Below are 16,744 nucleotides of genomic sequence, written 5' to 3'. Positions count from 1 at the left end.
CCCTTTTGTAAATTTGGGTTATTTTTCATATTTTTCAATAATTTTGAGTAGTTCTTTAACTTTCCTTGAATTATCAATAATAATAATCCAGAATAACTTATATTAGCCAAAAATAAGGAAAAAATAAAAGGGCCTAACTGAAATTGCCAACGATAAAAGGGCCTAACTGCAAGGGCCTAACTGATTTTGAGATTGTAAAAGGGCCTATCTGCCGTCCATGTTCAAAATCTATTATTTATTGGATTTTTGCTATAGTATAATGCAAATAATGCACAGAATCATAAAGTAGACTTCCTTACGTGTCAATGGATGGAATAAAACACCTAAAAAAATCTTTCGTTTTCAAATAGGATTAACTAATCTGGAAGGTAATCTTCTCATGCGATTTTCTCAATGTTTACGTTTTGCAGTTAGGCCCTTTTCAAATGTTACGCTAGAAATCTGTATACACTGATAGACAGCTTGCGGTAATGACGAGCACACAAATGTTTTCAAATTTACCATGGCAAAACGTGATCATCGACCAACAAACGCTTCTTGTGTGCGTTTTGTTTCCTTACTTATCAACCGGTTCGATAGCCGAGTGGTAGCGTGCGAGCCTGGTGATCTCAAGGTTCTTGGTTCGAATCCGGCTGCCAACAGACACTTTTTTTAATTGTAAATCGGGTCCATGGTAGAATTGAAAACATAAACCTGTTGAGATGAAACGAAAATCAGTCTGCACAAATCAAGTGGCGTTGTGCATTTAAGTTGACCCTCAGAATAGTAATTTCAACTGCAAGCCGCCTTTCAGTGTATGTGCACGGTCGTTTACGAAAACCCATTAATGGGTGAAAAAACACCCATTTTCGCTAGAACTGCCTCTCCCCATTTAATGGGTAAAGGCGCTTTACCCATTAATGGGTAGAGACAGTTTATGTCAAACGATGGGTAAAATTTTACCCATTGTACGAAACGCGTTCCCGCTGCAAAATGGGTGAAAAAATACCCATTTTTAGAACAACCGAATTGAGAATGAAAATATCAATCAAGTTTTATGCTCGTTTAGTGAAACAAACAATAAGTATATTCCTCCTATTATTTTTATTACAGAGATGATTGTCAATCACATATTTGATAATTAAATTGTTCGAAATTCCAATTATTGATGAGGATGGTGCCCTTGATGGTGCCGCTTCCAGGATGGTTCGCCAATCGTCGCAGATGTCATCTGAAGATTACAAATAATTTGGAAATGGCTCAATATGTGTGACTGATTTCAGTGCTTTTTGTTACTTACCATTCTTGTTGCTATATTTCTTTTATCTCTGCCATTTTATTCCTATTTTGGTTGCAGGAAAATGTTCAGTCCTGTTCAGCTAACGAGACCAAAATGTGGCGTGTTTGTAAAAATGTTCACAACTATTTTTCACCCATTAATGGGTAGCAAAGCTGTTTTCAACAACGGGTATTTTTTTACCCTTTTCGTGATATCCGTTTTACCCATGTTTTGACAGAACTGCATCTTTTTCAAAAATGAGTATTTTTTTACTCATCGATGGGTTTTTACAAACAACCGTGTGGCATCCCTGCACTGAAAAAAAGGACATAGTAATTATGACCGGATCGAGGGTCAACTTAAAACACTTTTACCACTTGATTTTGGTAGACTATGCTTCCTGCTTGAAATTACCATGTGCGGGGTTCAATTTACCATGTCGCTTTATGTTTACATTTTATAGTATTTTCGAACCTCATCCCATACTTAGTTTTACTATGTGCACATAGTACGATTGACCATCGTTTTTGGTATGAATAACCATGTGTGTGGTAGCATGGTAATGTCATTTTCTTTGTTTATTATTTAGGAAAACATGGATTTGACTAATTTTATTCCACATTTTATTTAATAATTTACATAGGCAATCTAGATATAAATATATAAACATGTACATCTTGACAATATCCATGGCATCAAACTCAAGGATTCCAACCGAAATTATCGTCCGCGGCCCGAGACTTAAGTTTCCCCATGAGTGCTGCGCCGAAATATAAGTTTCTCCACAGGTTCCTCATTAAGCTTGGTGCCTCATTCAGGGATTGCTGCATCACTTGATCGTTCCCACCGGATTAGTATTGATGACAGCTACAAATCAGAGAAAGTGGAAGTCAATTTGGAAAAGCTTGGGCGACGGAAATTCATGTTATTATCGTTACCTGGTGTTGTCACCGCGGTAACACCGATAATCAGGGTCTGCAGCTGGCAGAATAGCGAGCAATCTGGTTTAGTTTAGAAGCGGCGGTTTATTTGCTGAGGTGCTTCGACTAACTGCCGGATGGATATCGGGAGCATCATTTGAGAGATGATTCGGTTACTGATGGTGGATTTATTTGATTAGACATTATTTGTGATGGATAATGCATTTACTTACCGTGAACTTTTTGCACCTTTATCAATGTAAGAGAGATTTCTAATTGTAAATTGGATTATCCAAAGACTTCTGTCATTTGTCAATCTTTCGCCAAAATGGCCGGAATTACAATAACAACTGCATATTTGCAACAACTATGATGCGTTGTAAGCTCGAAAATGTTGGAAGTTTGGGCTAATATTTTTTTAGTCAATATTACTATGTCTGCTCGATGAATGGCAAAAATGGAATGGTACTGTTGAACATGTACATTATGAATCTCACCATGTTACAGTTACCATGTAGCATGGTAATTTTCACTGGCTTGTGGTACGTGTAAAGAAGTTTTTAGTTGTGTTTACGATATTTGGGAATAGTGAAATTAAGCACAATGTCATGGTTCGCGTTACTATACTTTTTTTCTGAGTGTGGTTTGCTTATCAAGTGCATAAACATTGGAAATTTGTAGAGATACCGTTTACCCCCGTTGGTTTGTCCGCATGTAATCTGAACACTTCTACACTCAGAAAAAAATCTATACTAAATAGTATAAATCCCACGCTATATCCATTTCGCCTGGTTGAGCCCAGACTTGGTATATAGGCAGGCTATACGCCGCAAGTATAACTTCAATAAATACGCCCACGAGTATAGCTTGGATATATCAATGCTAGTTTACTTGAGGTTTACCTAAAAATGATTAGGAAGTTTGTTGTTTTTGTTGAAAAATAAAAAACAGAAAAATGAAAAATAAAACTAATGATCAAGTTTATTTAGAAATGACGGATTTAGCAACTAAATGTACATAAAGAAAACAGTAGCTTCCATCAGGATGATCATCACGATACTTCGAAGGGGAATTCCACATCGGTCATGCAATAAATCTCACTCTTGGGTTGGGTTACGGATAGTTCCGAAGGGCGGGTACGCCAGCAGGACGGAAAGAGGTCTTCGAGTGTGTGGGGTTGGTTGGCGTTCCTGGATCGTAACCTGCAACATAGATTCCGTTTGATTCAAACCTTAGATCAGTTCTTTATTTTTACTTCTACTTACATTTTTCTGAGATTCTTCCGGTAATCCGTTAGTAAGACGTGTGGCCTGATAGCACAGAGAACAGACGAACATGCTCGAACAAAATTGCATGAAAATCTTGTGTAAAGAAAAAACAAGCTCAGAAGCGACATCGACGGTGACTTTCCCACTCAAAAACTTGTTTCGACACCATGATGGCGTTTTCTAAAGAAATATTTCACTAGCGCACCTTTAAATTTTTCTACCCAGATTCTGAGCTGTATTTGCTCAAATAACAAGATGTTTATGATTATTTCATTAATCCAGCTACAAAATTTGAGCAACCCATTGATAATTAGTTTCATTATTTTCAATTAGAAACAAGTTGAACAATAATTTATTGTTTGTTTTCCAAGTAAAACCACCACATTCTCTTGGTGGAACTATACTAGGGTGCACACTTGGTGACACTAGCGCCAAAAGGTAAAACAACGGCAAATTTGTACCCCGATTTGAAATTTGACAGCGCCGCGTAATGGCCACATTCCCAGTTATTTCAAAACAGCCGTTGCAATGCTTTACACAATAGCACTACATGAGCTTGGACGTCTGTTCTCTGTGCTGATAGTTATGTCGATTGCGGAGCTCTATATACTACGGAATCTCCCGGCAGATGAAATGGAACGGCAGCAGGATGATTCTTTCGTTAAACACCCGCACTGCAGACAGCCCGAATAAAAAATACAGTAGAAAAACCGAACGTTGTATTGTAACAGTACTATTTAAAACCATATTTTTACAATATACACCACTGTAAAAATAAAAATACAAAAACAATAAAATGTAATGTAGAACCCAATACAGTATATTGTAAATAAGATTTTTACAATATACTATACGGGTGGTTAAGTATCGTAACAATATAAAAAAATATTTTTCTCCATATATATTTTTTTGCAAAACCATACATTATATTGTAAATGAATTGTTATAAATACTGATACGTGGGTTTTAATAAACCGTACATTGTATGGTACACATATGGTTTCAAACAATAAAATGTACCGTAAATATATTGTTTTCAATTGTAGTTTCACTACTGGTTATATATTTAATTAAATGGTTTTGGAATGGTTCTCTTTTGTTATGTTGTATTGGTTTACATTACATAAACCATATAATGTTATATTATCTTGTCATTTTCCTCCTGTTAATGGCATCTTAGGCTTACTAGCATTATGAGAATGCGCTTTGGGAATTCTCCAGAGCGGTTTTGGATAACCCTTCATATTGGATCGCCCACGTCTAAGTCTGAGTCGATGTCTGAGTAGTCTCTGATTGCATTAACAGTTGAAGCTTAGGCTCCCATGCCCCACCAGCCAGATAAATGGGTTTCGCAAACTAAGCATTATTTGTGGCAACACTTTGATCGGCATGATGGAACTATGCCGAGCGCGCTAAGTATTATTAGACCACTAATGTAGTTGCATGAAGTGGGTGACGAGGTACATAAGTATCATTACAGCGTGCTTAACCGTTATTGCAATATTGAGGCTCCAGTTTGACTAAAGTTTGAAATACACGGAAATACATAACAACTCATGAGAAAACTGTCAAGTTCGATTAAAGTACAAGTTAGGTTAAAAAGCGAACCCGCAGACTAACCTATATTAAAAGTCATTTCAGTGTTCAGTCCAGTCCATGTGTTAAAGATGGCTCTACGTCAAAGATAAAGTTTGTCAATCGCATTTGATTCGATTGTGGTCGAAGGCAAGTTCACATGAGAAAAGAGGAGAAAATTCCCCTAAATGCAAATACAGAAATAATAGTGTTGAACTCATCCACTGATTTACGATAATCTGACCTGCATCATTCCGGGTTGGCCTACATTCGTATTTCTCTCATCGCACTCTACACACCTAGCCCGCCATATCTCTTGGACCCCTGCTTGGACCTGCAGTTCTTAGAATAGGACATTTGGTTTACCACATGTTATTGATTTTCAATTGATGTTTCAACTTATTCACTTTTTTCTCTTTCCTATGAAAGCTTTCCTTTGCATCAAAAAAGTCACAAACATCAACAAAACAAAGCACGGAAAAAATGTTAAACTGAATAAATCTGGTGTTCGATTTGAATAGGTCGAATCTGCATATGAATCACAGCAAACATACGACCTATTCAAATCGAACACCAGAAATAATTAAAAATTCACGGAAAAATGTTTCGGAAAAGTGAATGGTTCAAACGTAAGAAAAACAGTATAATATATTGTTACATAAAAATCCAATGTAAATGTATAGTATAGCGAACCATTTCATCACAATACACTTTATTGTAGCTGGTACACTGTATGGTGCAGAAATGATTTTCACCATACACCCTATGGTTAGTTTTTATCCGGGAGCTGCGCTCCGCGAGTTCTGCTGGATGCCGTTGGGTTGAAACTTTCTGGATAGAAGGGCCTACAGAAAATGAAAACATTCAATTCTTAGCTGTCGGTATATGTTATCACAATCACCTACCTTTGATGAGCAGCTAAAAGCAGGGTGTTTTCTATGCCCGGTGAGTTAAAAATGGTTCTTGAACAGAAAGCAAAAAAATGAGACTGACTTAAAGGAATGGCGGCAATAGTCACCACAAATTCCAAGAGCGGCCGCACAATACGCTGGTAAAATATTCTGGCGAAAATCTTGTTCAGTATAACTTTATATGTGAGGACAGTATACTTTGAATACTACGATAAGTTTAAACTTGAAAAAATACAAAAATGAGTACTTTTTAAACTGCTCGTGATTTTTATTATTTCAGAGTGTAGATTGAGTTTAAATAAGGGCGAAAGTAACATGAGAGAGTTCTCTTCATCGACTCTCTCTTCTTCAAATTTAAGTGACAAGATGCAAGTATGGTTGCACTTTTTGGTCATAAATCGCTAGGTTGCGATGCAATCTAGCGTCTAAGTGTAAAATATTTCGATTGAATTTGCATCTTGTCACTTTAATTTGCAGAAGAGAGAGTCGATGAAGAGAACTCTCTCATGTTACTTTCGCCCTTCATTTCATTTCTTATTTAAACTCAATCTAGACTTTTTAATTTGACCCCCGCCGATCTGCTCATCGTTCAAACTAAAAATTGTTTAAAAGTCATTCTAACGGGGCGAAACGGAATGCAGAATCAAAACAAAACAGCAACTAATGTTTCCAGTGTGTGATTTTTTCCGACGCTCTTATCCACTTATCCGCGAGCGGTGATGGCGGCGGCGGGCATATCCAACCGGTTCAGATTTTGACGTTTCATGGGGGAAAGTCAAAACAATTTCATTCTCCTCCTCACCCCTTCACCCACCGTTTAGTGGCGCCAACCGATTGCGATCCCCAAGAAACGTCAAAATCCGAATCGATTAATCCACTTATCCGCGAGCGGTAATGGCGGCGGCGGGCACAACTAACCGATTCGAATGTTGACGTTTCTTGGGGATCGCAATCGGTTGGCGCCACCGATTGGTGGGTGAAGGGGTGAGGAGGAGAATGAAACTGTTTTGACTTTCCCCCAAGAAACGTCAAAATCCGAACCGGTTGGCTATACCCGCCGCCGCCATTACCGCTCGCGGATAAGTGGATTGTGCCCGCCGCCGCCATTACCGCTCGCGGATAAGTGGATAGGGTTGCTAGAAGTTCCGATTACCGATGTTGGTGGCAAAATATGGGTTAATGATAATCCAGCTCCTCCCTCGGCTCCTCCTGGGCCTTGTTTTTATTAATTTATTTCCTATTTAAATAAATTTCGATAAAAAAACTCTTAATTTCCATACGTTGCCCACTTACCTGATTTCACTGTTTTCACATCATTTCTCAGCATATTTGCCATGAAAACATTCATAATTCACAGGCTTCTTCTGACCGATGCCATATTTTCGAGCCGGAAAGTGACAAAGTGCCAATTACCCAGATCTTTACCCAGATTCAACCAATCTGGGTTTTCGGGTTACCCGAATTTTGACAACTACTAACGACACTAGGGGCAAGACAGATCTAACGAGAGCAAATCTGTGTTCAAGGTGTTGCTCAGAATTCCTCACCGTTCTTCAGAATTTCTCCCATCTATGCCAAAGTGTGATCAGGCACCAATGTCAAACTGCAAAGTGTTACGTGTGCTGAATGAAAATTGCAGTTTTAGGGATGTCTTTCAACAAATTTCGTCGATCATCGATAAAAAGAGTAACTCAGAATTTCTCAGAGTTGCTCTCGTTTTCACAGTGTCTTGCCCCTAGTAACGACATGAAAATCCGGGTAGAATCGACCCAATCGATGGGTAGTTTCAGGCTTGGTTTCAGGCAAAGTTTCAGGAGGGGTTTCAGGTAAGCGTGTAAGGTATTCTTATGACATTTGCTTTTTTGGCTGAGTGTATACTGTCACACTTTTCTAGACCACCCTCCTCCAAAAGTTGGACAAAATTTGTGAATGTTCCCAAAGCACAGTGATGAGCCATGTCACCTTAACTCCTGATCGAGAGAGAGGAAACAGGTTACTGACAGTCACTATGTTTACATTTCTTCTTCTTACTAATACTACTCTACTCGAGACTTTACTCAATTTCGTGCGTTGCACAATGGTTTGAAAGTACAACATTGGTTGAACATAACTGACCTTCTTTATTTTATTGTGCGTTGAATTGCTAACTGCCCGAATAAAACGATATTATACGACGGTGATTCAGGTGATCATTTTTCAATTATTCATGGTATCATAAATTGGATCATAAACCTACGATACAACGAAACGTTTTGGTGATAGCAGGTATCATTTTCGTAGTTACAACGATAGAGCGAATTGGTTGTTAAGTATCGTTACCATTCAAAAATGCCATTTTTCTCGAACAAAAATTTCAAGCAATGATTCAAGCTATCATTGCTTTATCATCTACTTGATCATACAGGGAATAATAAAAACAACACGGAAATATTTCACCAAAACTACTTTATCGACTCGAAAAAAGTGTACACCCCTGCGGGCATTTCTCGCGTTCTGCCAACTCCGTGAATGATAATGTGAATCGTTGTTTATTTTTAATCGTTAGTTTAGTGAAAACGGGAATTGAACTGTCGGTGCCATGGTTCGCTGTTCTCCTCAAGGTTCTCCTATCGCGCTTCGTTCGGGACCATATGGAACTAGTGCTCGCGGGACGTTCGAAAACATAAAAGTACCGAAGGTGGAAAACTTGGTGAAAAAAAGTGGAAAATTGTTCAACGAGCCGCTGCCCAATTGGGTTTTTAAATTAAGAAAAATGTTTTGATTTTTTGATTTTATACGAAAGACCACCTTTTTCTGAATCACTATGATTTTTCTCAGATTTTTAGAACTTTATTTTGGTACCTAAAATCGATTTCGAAGAGATTTTTTGAAATCACCTTTTGACAGCTGGGCAACTGCTTGACAGCTCCGCCCAGTACAAACTGCGACGAGGGGTGATTCGACAAATCGCTCCCATACAAACTTCAAATTAATTTTTAAATAGGTTCCCGGGCACCAAAATTCATTGCATGCAGATTCAGAATATGGAATTATCTCAACACCGTTAAAGAAGCCAATTGAAGGGTCACAGTGGAATCACAAACTTAGTTTGTGGTGGAAGCGCTGGAGCAAACGTTTCGAACATGTCGTTCTTTCTTTGGACTGTATGAAACTTCCAACATTTTCGTCTGGTTTAGCCATACAAGATAAATTGTGGAAGCCTCTAGGTAAGTTTGTAAGTGATATTTGGCTACCCAAGCAACACACTTGGACATTAATAAGTTCCAGTAATTTGTATGCAACTATATTGAAAGTTATGCCATTTGAACCAATCGTCTTATTAACGACTAAATTACAACCAAAAAAGCGCAAGAGGTGGAGCTAATATAAAACATCCATTCTTGATATAAACGGTTTCAATACGCAATCGAATTATAACCAAGATACAACTTATAGTCGACATAACAAATGGTGACCGATTCGACAACTAGTCAGCTAGTCACCACATTCTTCACTACCAGTAATTATGCATCAACAGTTTCGAGTTCATGTGATTAATAAATTGTGTGCATAATTATAAGGCAATCCATGACGACTTTTCGCGATGGGGGTGACAGCCAAAACTGTAAACACAGTGTGAGTACAGCTTACCAAAGTTTCGTCAAGTGTCGTCGGTGCTGAACAAATTCCTTTGTGTTCAACTGTCACCCCGATCATCGATTGTCAAAAATACATGGTAAACAAAAAAAATCAGCTGATCGCATTTGTCTCATGGATTGCCTTATACCGCAAATAAGGCTGACCGAGAAAATCAATTTGTGTGCCGTTCAAGATTTATCGGTAAGCTACGCATTTTAGCTCCGTATTCTCAACGCGCCTCAGTCTATCTATCATTATGCGAGTGAAAATTTAGGCATTTATGCTAGGGGCAGGACAGATACGGCGAGAGTAACTCTGTTATCGAAGTGTTGCTCAGAATTCTTCAGGATTGATCTGGATCACTCTGGTTTTCCTGAAGTGTTGCCTGATACCAGTGAAAAATCGAGCAGTCTTGCCTGATTTCCCGCTTCGTAGAGACGTTTCTGAATGCATTCGAGCAAAAAGAGTTACTCAGGATTGCTCAGAGTTGCTCCGGATTGCACAGTGTCTTGCCCCTAGCATTTATGGTAAAAATTAACTCGCCATATTGCTTTGTCGGAGTGCATTTCAGCAGCCTATTTAATGCACCCATAAAATGCTGAAAATTAATTTTAGAATTTAGAAAGATACTATTTCATGAATTATGTCTATGGGAATCCGTATTGACAAAGTACAACAATGCTGCACGTGGTACACGGAACCGTCAAACTACCAAAAATTAGATTCTTTTTACGCAATCCTATAGTTCGGCCCAATAAGTCAACATTTGAGTGAATCGATAAAACTCACGCAAGGTAAATTGCCTTTACCTCCAACTAAAAACATACTCAAGAGTAGGTAAATTCAACCCAAGACCCCCTTCATTTAACCCAAACTTGGGTAAATCTACATTTTCCCAAAATTTGCTTATTGGCCTCAAGGACTCCCGTTGGATAGATTGGGTAATTGGGATAATTGGATTTAATATACTCATTTTAGGGTAAAATCGACCCAAAATAAGGTAGTTTGAATTTTCCGTGTAGGACATAAATAACAAAAAAAAGACACTTGGACGTGTACTTTCCATTTACGTCGACAAGAGGCTGTCCATTTCTTACGTAACGAAAATTTCACGTTTTTTGAAAAAAATGTAAACCCATTGTAAAATTTTTCGTAGGAAACTCCTAATATTTTTGTGCGTTACGTTGGATTTCTCAAACCCCCATATATTCAAATCTTCCCAGAGGTAGGTACCAGTCGTTCAGTACTGCGAAAATGAGGCAGAATTTTTTTTTATTGGGTCAATATTATACTTCCAATCAGATTTTTTTTCTATTTTACCACTTTAATTTTATAAAATTTGGAATATGTCGATAAATTTATGAAGGCAAAGTTACATTTTATTTGTACATGATTTCGTTATTTTTGAAACATTTTGGTTTTTTATAGTGCATTTTATATTTTTCGTGATCACAAAAACATTTTGCCGCACATTTTGGAACTTCTATCTCTCCTGTCAAAATTGTTCGTTATGTTCTAAATAAGTTCCAGGTGCAACATGTTTATAACAATCAGAATCAATGTTTTGGTTGATTTGGTTTGTACAGGGTGCGGCAGGAAAAAATGCGAAAAGTTCAAGGCACTATTACACGCTAAATATGGGATATATATGACTATTTTTTCATGACAGTGTATCAGTCAATGTCTATATTCTAGCACTGAAAAATAAAAATGAACACATTTGATGTTTAACATGTGATAATGTAGGCCTAATTAGCGGATATCAATAAACTGCGCGCCCAATGGTCATTAAACAAAATGACTATAACAGTAACAAAATAAGCTCAAATTCGATGAACAACCAGACCACACTGATCCAGAGCCATGTAGTTTCACATAGCAGATGAAATAAGTACATATATTTGATGATATTGTAGAGAAAATCAAAAATTTTGTTTTATCAGATGCGAAATTTAGCGACCTGTGCGATTTTCTGCGGTTTGAAAATTCTGGTTGCCTTCATCTTCAGGCGCCGCCCTGTAAAGGTTAGTGACCAAAATGGGAAATTTTTTAATTAACTTTTCAGAAAACTAGCCTATTATAGATCATGGAACGTTGAAACATAGATTGGTTAATGTCAAATGGACGAAAATGAGGTTTGAAGTTGAAAAACACTTTCGCATTTTTTCCTGCCGCATACTGTAAACGGTTGTAATCAAGATTCGTTGAAACAATCAGATTATACTTCAGTTACAAATTGGTTTCGCAAGTTTCGACTAATGATGACGTTTGTTTTCATTTTGCTAGTTGTCATAAAACTGTTACACCTCAGTTTGGCATTAACAACAGGATTTTAATAGGTTTTAATTTTGTTTGTTTCATGAAAACGCAGTTGCAACATGTTTGCAACGATGATCATTTCCATTTTAGTTGCAGGTGCTACTTGGGTAATCCGACGATAACCAAAACCTGCCACTCCCAACCCTAATAAAAATGTATCATACACTGGCGATTGGGTGACTGATTGTATAATTCCATGTATGATCAAGATGATAGCCCGAAAGGGTTGTTAAGCACGTTGTATCATATTTTTCTATTGGGGAAGAGCTTTAAAGTGATGGCACGTACAAACTCGCGTACAAACATCAAATCGGTAACAAATTTTGAAAACGACGTATAATCAATGCTACACCATTGATTATACGTCGTTTTCAAAATTTGTTACTGAAATATAAATGTTTATGTGGCATAATGTACGACGCTACACAGTGTTAAGTGCATTCCATCAGTTTGCGAGTTTCTGCACCCAAAAAGTTATAAACTGCGGTGCTAAATCCAGTTAGTATTACAAACTAACTTTATGACGTCCATATTTTACCATTAAATCCTTAAATATAGTGACAAAACTGATTTATGTCATAAAACTAATGGGGAATTACATTATTAAAAATTATTCATAAATTATTGGATGTATCACTATCATAAGTTATATGATACTTCAAACACAGACAAACAGACGTAACACTTCGAACATTTTTCGATTCAAATCATAGTCACGGAAACATATTTGCCCAATGCTAAAAGGCCTATGTTTGGCCGACCACCAACTAGGTGGCAGTAGTGAGCAAACGTCAAACTCGAACAAAAACGATGCGAGCGCCACGGTTGGGCAGTTGGCCACCCGGATAAAAAATACAATAGAAAAACATAGGATTCTTATGTAACAGTACCATTGAAAACCATACTCTCACAATAGAATTCAATGTTAAAATAACAGTAGAAAAACAATAGAATCAAATGTTTCTAACAATAGAATCAAATGTGAATGAGCATTTCACATTGAATTGTATAGGTTGTTAAGTATCGTAACAATAGAAAAAAGGACTTTTTTCCATACAAGTTTTTTCGCAAAACAGATGATTCTAATGTAAATGAAATGTTGTTAATGCATATACGGGGAATCAAATATACCGTAGATTTTTATGTATTTGTATTGTTTTGAACTTTTAAATATGCCAAGAACTGTCTATTTTGAACTGTGATCTTACATTAGATTCAATGGTTTGGGGATGGTTTTCTATTGTGAAACAGAAGATTCTTATGTTTTCGAATTGTTCCAAAAAGTGAATTGCATGGTAAACGTATTGTTTTGGGTAGTGGTTTTATTTATGGTTCCACATTTGATTCAATTGTTTTGGAATAGTTTTCTATTGTGAAACAGAACATACTGTTTGTACTGTATTTACATTGAATTCAATGGTTTGGGTATCGTTTTCCATTGTGATACCTTGTGTGATACAGAAGATTCTTATGTTTTCGAATTGTTTCAAACAGTGAATTGCACGGTAAACGTATTGTTTTGAGTAGTAATTTTATTACTGATTCCACATTTCATTCAATGGTTTGGGAATTGTTTTCTATTGTGATACACAAGATTCTTATGTTTTCATATTGTTCTTTGAGCACTGACTTAATTACACATTAGATTCTATTGTTCTGGAATTGCTTTCAATTGTGATTACGGAACATACTGTTTTGCCCTATCCAAAGGTTTGGGAATTGTTTTCTATTGTGAAACAGAAAATTCTAATGTTTTGGAATAGTTTTATTTTACAAGCAATTATGAACATTTTGGCATGATTTGATCTATTTCTGCTTTTTACTTTTGTTACTGATTGCTTGAGAAAATTCTGAAAAACAGTGAATCTGAACTATCTTTATGCATTTGGACTAGAAGCTTGTATATTTTATGCTACATTCAGGGCTACATTTTAAGAACACAGATCGAACAATTATCTAATATTTGGATCAAGCATGTCGTAAATCGAGTAATGTTTAATTGCATTAATGATTGAAGCTTGGGCTCCCATGCCCCACCAGCCAGATAACTGGGTTTAGCATACTAAGCATTATATGTGGCAACACTATAAGCGGCATGATGGAACCGTGCCTAAGCGCGCTAAGTGTTATTAGACCACTAATGTAGTTGCATTTAGTGGGTGATGAGGTACAAAAGTAACATTACAGCGTGCTTAACCATTATTGTAGCACTAAAAAAACTCGATATACTACAACTTGAACCTATACTTGAACATCATTCGAAGCGTTAAAATGCAAGATATTGCATAGATTAAGTTCGTTAAATGTTGACTATACACAAGCTTCTATGTTCTTTGAAAAGTTCTTCAAATATTCGAATCGCTCATTTTATTGTTCAATAAACGTCTAATTGCATTAATGGATGAAGCTTGGGCTCCCATGTCCCACCAGCCAGATAACTGGGTTTAGCAAACTAAGCATTATATGTGGCAACACTATAAGCGGCATAATGGAACCGTGCCGAAGCGCGCTAAGTGTTATTAGACCACTAATGTAGTTGCATTTAGTGGGTGATGAGGTACAAAAGTAACATTACAGCGTGCTTAACCATTATTGTAGCATTTATGGACATTTGATGAACTACAGCTTGTAGAATACAGCATACAATATAGAATTTGATTCAAAGGCATGCATGTGTTCCAAGTTTAAAGAGCGAACCTATATTTAAAAACCTTGCAAAGCTACCAAATGCAAAAGATGGTTCTACGGTTCTACTCAGTAATATGTTTCACATTTGATTTCACGAAAAAAAGTTTGATGATGAAACTATTGCAGTCAAGATTGCAGTCAAATTAAAGGAAGGGAAAATTAGTATTTTTACAATAAGTCCGTTGGCCCTCATGCAGATCTTGCTTAGATCGGCATTCAACAAGCTCTGGGTTGATTGCTTATGCACCGCGCACCGGCTTGACGTCCTTGTCACTGTTGAGAGATGAGAAGGGGTTATTAATAACGAAACGTGGGTTCAAATATAACTTAGAATTTTATGTACAGTGCCGATTCGTTCGTTGGGGGCTCATGAGATGGGCTGCCTCGATGGTTAGATGTTTGCAGATTGGGGCAAAACCCAACTTAAAAGTAGTGTCCGAGGTACTGTCAATGTCAAAATCGAAGGCGCTGTCGCATCGCAGGTCCTGTATACAGAACGTTTGTGCAAGTATATTAAGTCAATAATCAATAATTTTTAAATGCCAGTAGTTTCTCTGTGCGTTGATACATACTTTCTGGGGCGGTCTTTAAATTAGAAAACCATGATGCTTCCTTTATCTAAAGCTCGCAACTTTTTCTTGCTATATTTCCATTTTTTTTTTTCAATATTTTCTTTTAATATTTTTTTTAATACTGGTACAATAAAATTAGCCCTTTTCAAATGTTAGTTTAGAAAACTTAAAAAAAATCTTAAATATAGGTAAAAAGTACTAATTAGATGATTTTATTATATTATGAAAAAGGTCGAACCAACCCTGAGAATTTTTCTGGGAAAGTGTGATTCGCTACCAGCCCTGCCCTGCCAACTCAACTTCTCGCCTCTCGGCTCTCGCAAAAGCGCAAACAAAACACATACAAACCTGTTGAAATGCCGCAACTGTTGAATGATTCAGCACTGCACCACACACTATATTTTCTCCCGTGAGGAAAATGCGGAAAATTCACGCAGCTGAGCGTGAATTTTCCACATTTTCCGCACACAAAACTGCTATTCGGAATTTTTTACCGCTGACGACCGAGCTGACTACAACAAAACTTGGCTGTCATCGATACACACTGTTTCGGAATTACTCAAAAACCCAAACAAAAACCCTTTTTTTCAAACGTCCAGACCATTGAAAAACAGTACATTTCAATGTTACTGATACATTCTATTGTAAACTAATGGTTTGAACGCTGAATCCAACAGTAACAAAGAATTCAAATGTTAATCTATTGTTTGGGTATGTAACCATGGAATCTAATGTAAATCTTTTGTAATCATTATAAAGAATCAAATTTTAAAAATACTGTACAATACATTCACAATAGAAAGCAATGATAACATAAGAATCTGTGGTTTTTCAATTGTTTTTCCCATAGCCTTAATTGTTCGTTTTTATCCGGGCAACTATCAAATTTTGAAAAAGACCGTTAAATCGACGTACGATGTGAATTATCAGAGTGTTACGTCTGTTTGTCTGTGCTTCAAAAGGTGTGAATGATAGATTTTTTTCAAACATTATCATTTTGTCGTAAAACGATCATCACTTTTATAATTATCATTCCACCAATAAACATCGTATAATATCAACGATACCGTGCATCGTATTTTTTTATGCGGGTGAACCTGAAACCGTCGTTCGAATAGTCCATTTTACGAGCCGATTTTATGAATGAATTTTGACAGGAGGTAGCGTCCAATAACCCGTGAAAACCAATATCATCATCAACATTGTTGTCACTTCGTAAAATGGCTCATTGTCGTTCGTTTGACTCGTTTGACAAGCGACCCATAGAACCCCCATAGGTCTTATCAGAAGACGTTTAAAATGAGCTGATTTTGGGGGCCTTTGACAGTTCTCATATGAAAATGACAGTTCAGCCACAGACAAACAGACGTAACACCTTGAACGATTTTCATCGAAATCCATCGCCCATTCACACTACCATCACCTGGTGGAAAAGTTGCACGAATCACAGTGTTGTGCAATATCGTCAACAGAAGGCACTAGTATGAAACGTCAAACGCATATAAAAACGATGCGCGCGCCTCTGGTTGTGAAAGCCACAACTATGAAGATTTAAAATGATCGTTAAAAGCGTGGTCGATAGAAATTTTGCAAGTGTTACGTCTGTTTGTCTGTG

General features: G+C 37.0%; 2 long non-coding RNA genes across 2 annotated transcripts; both read right to left on the bottom strand.

Annotated features, from left to right (window-relative positions):
* Positions 1 to 1,064: 1,064 nt before the first annotated feature.
* On the bottom strand, positions 1,065 to 1,757 carry LOC109407153 (uncharacterized). The gene is made up of 2 exons (XR_002129554.3): positions 1,280 to 1,757; positions 1,065 to 1,210 (listed from the first exon to the last, which is right to left on the bottom strand). It is a non-coding gene; the product is annotated as an uncharacterized LOC109407153 (long non-coding RNA).
* An 11,624-nt stretch (positions 1,758 to 13,381) lies between these two features.
* LOC115264911 (uncharacterized) lies at positions 13,382 to 15,901 on the bottom strand. Its single transcript, XR_003896423.2, has 2 exons — positions 15,478 to 15,901; positions 13,382 to 14,830 (listed from the first exon to the last, which is right to left on the bottom strand). It is a non-coding gene; the product is annotated as an uncharacterized LOC115264911 (long non-coding RNA).
* Positions 15,902 to 16,744: the final 843 nt, after the last annotated feature.

Source organism: Aedes albopictus, chromosome 3 (assembly GCF_035046485.1).
Source record: "Aedes albopictus strain Foshan chromosome 3, AalbF5, whole genome shotgun sequence".
In the NCBI taxonomy this organism is placed as follows: Eukaryota; Metazoa; Arthropoda; class Insecta; order Diptera; family Culicidae; genus Aedes; species Aedes albopictus.
This window is presented reverse-complemented; position numbering and strand designations above follow the sequence as displayed.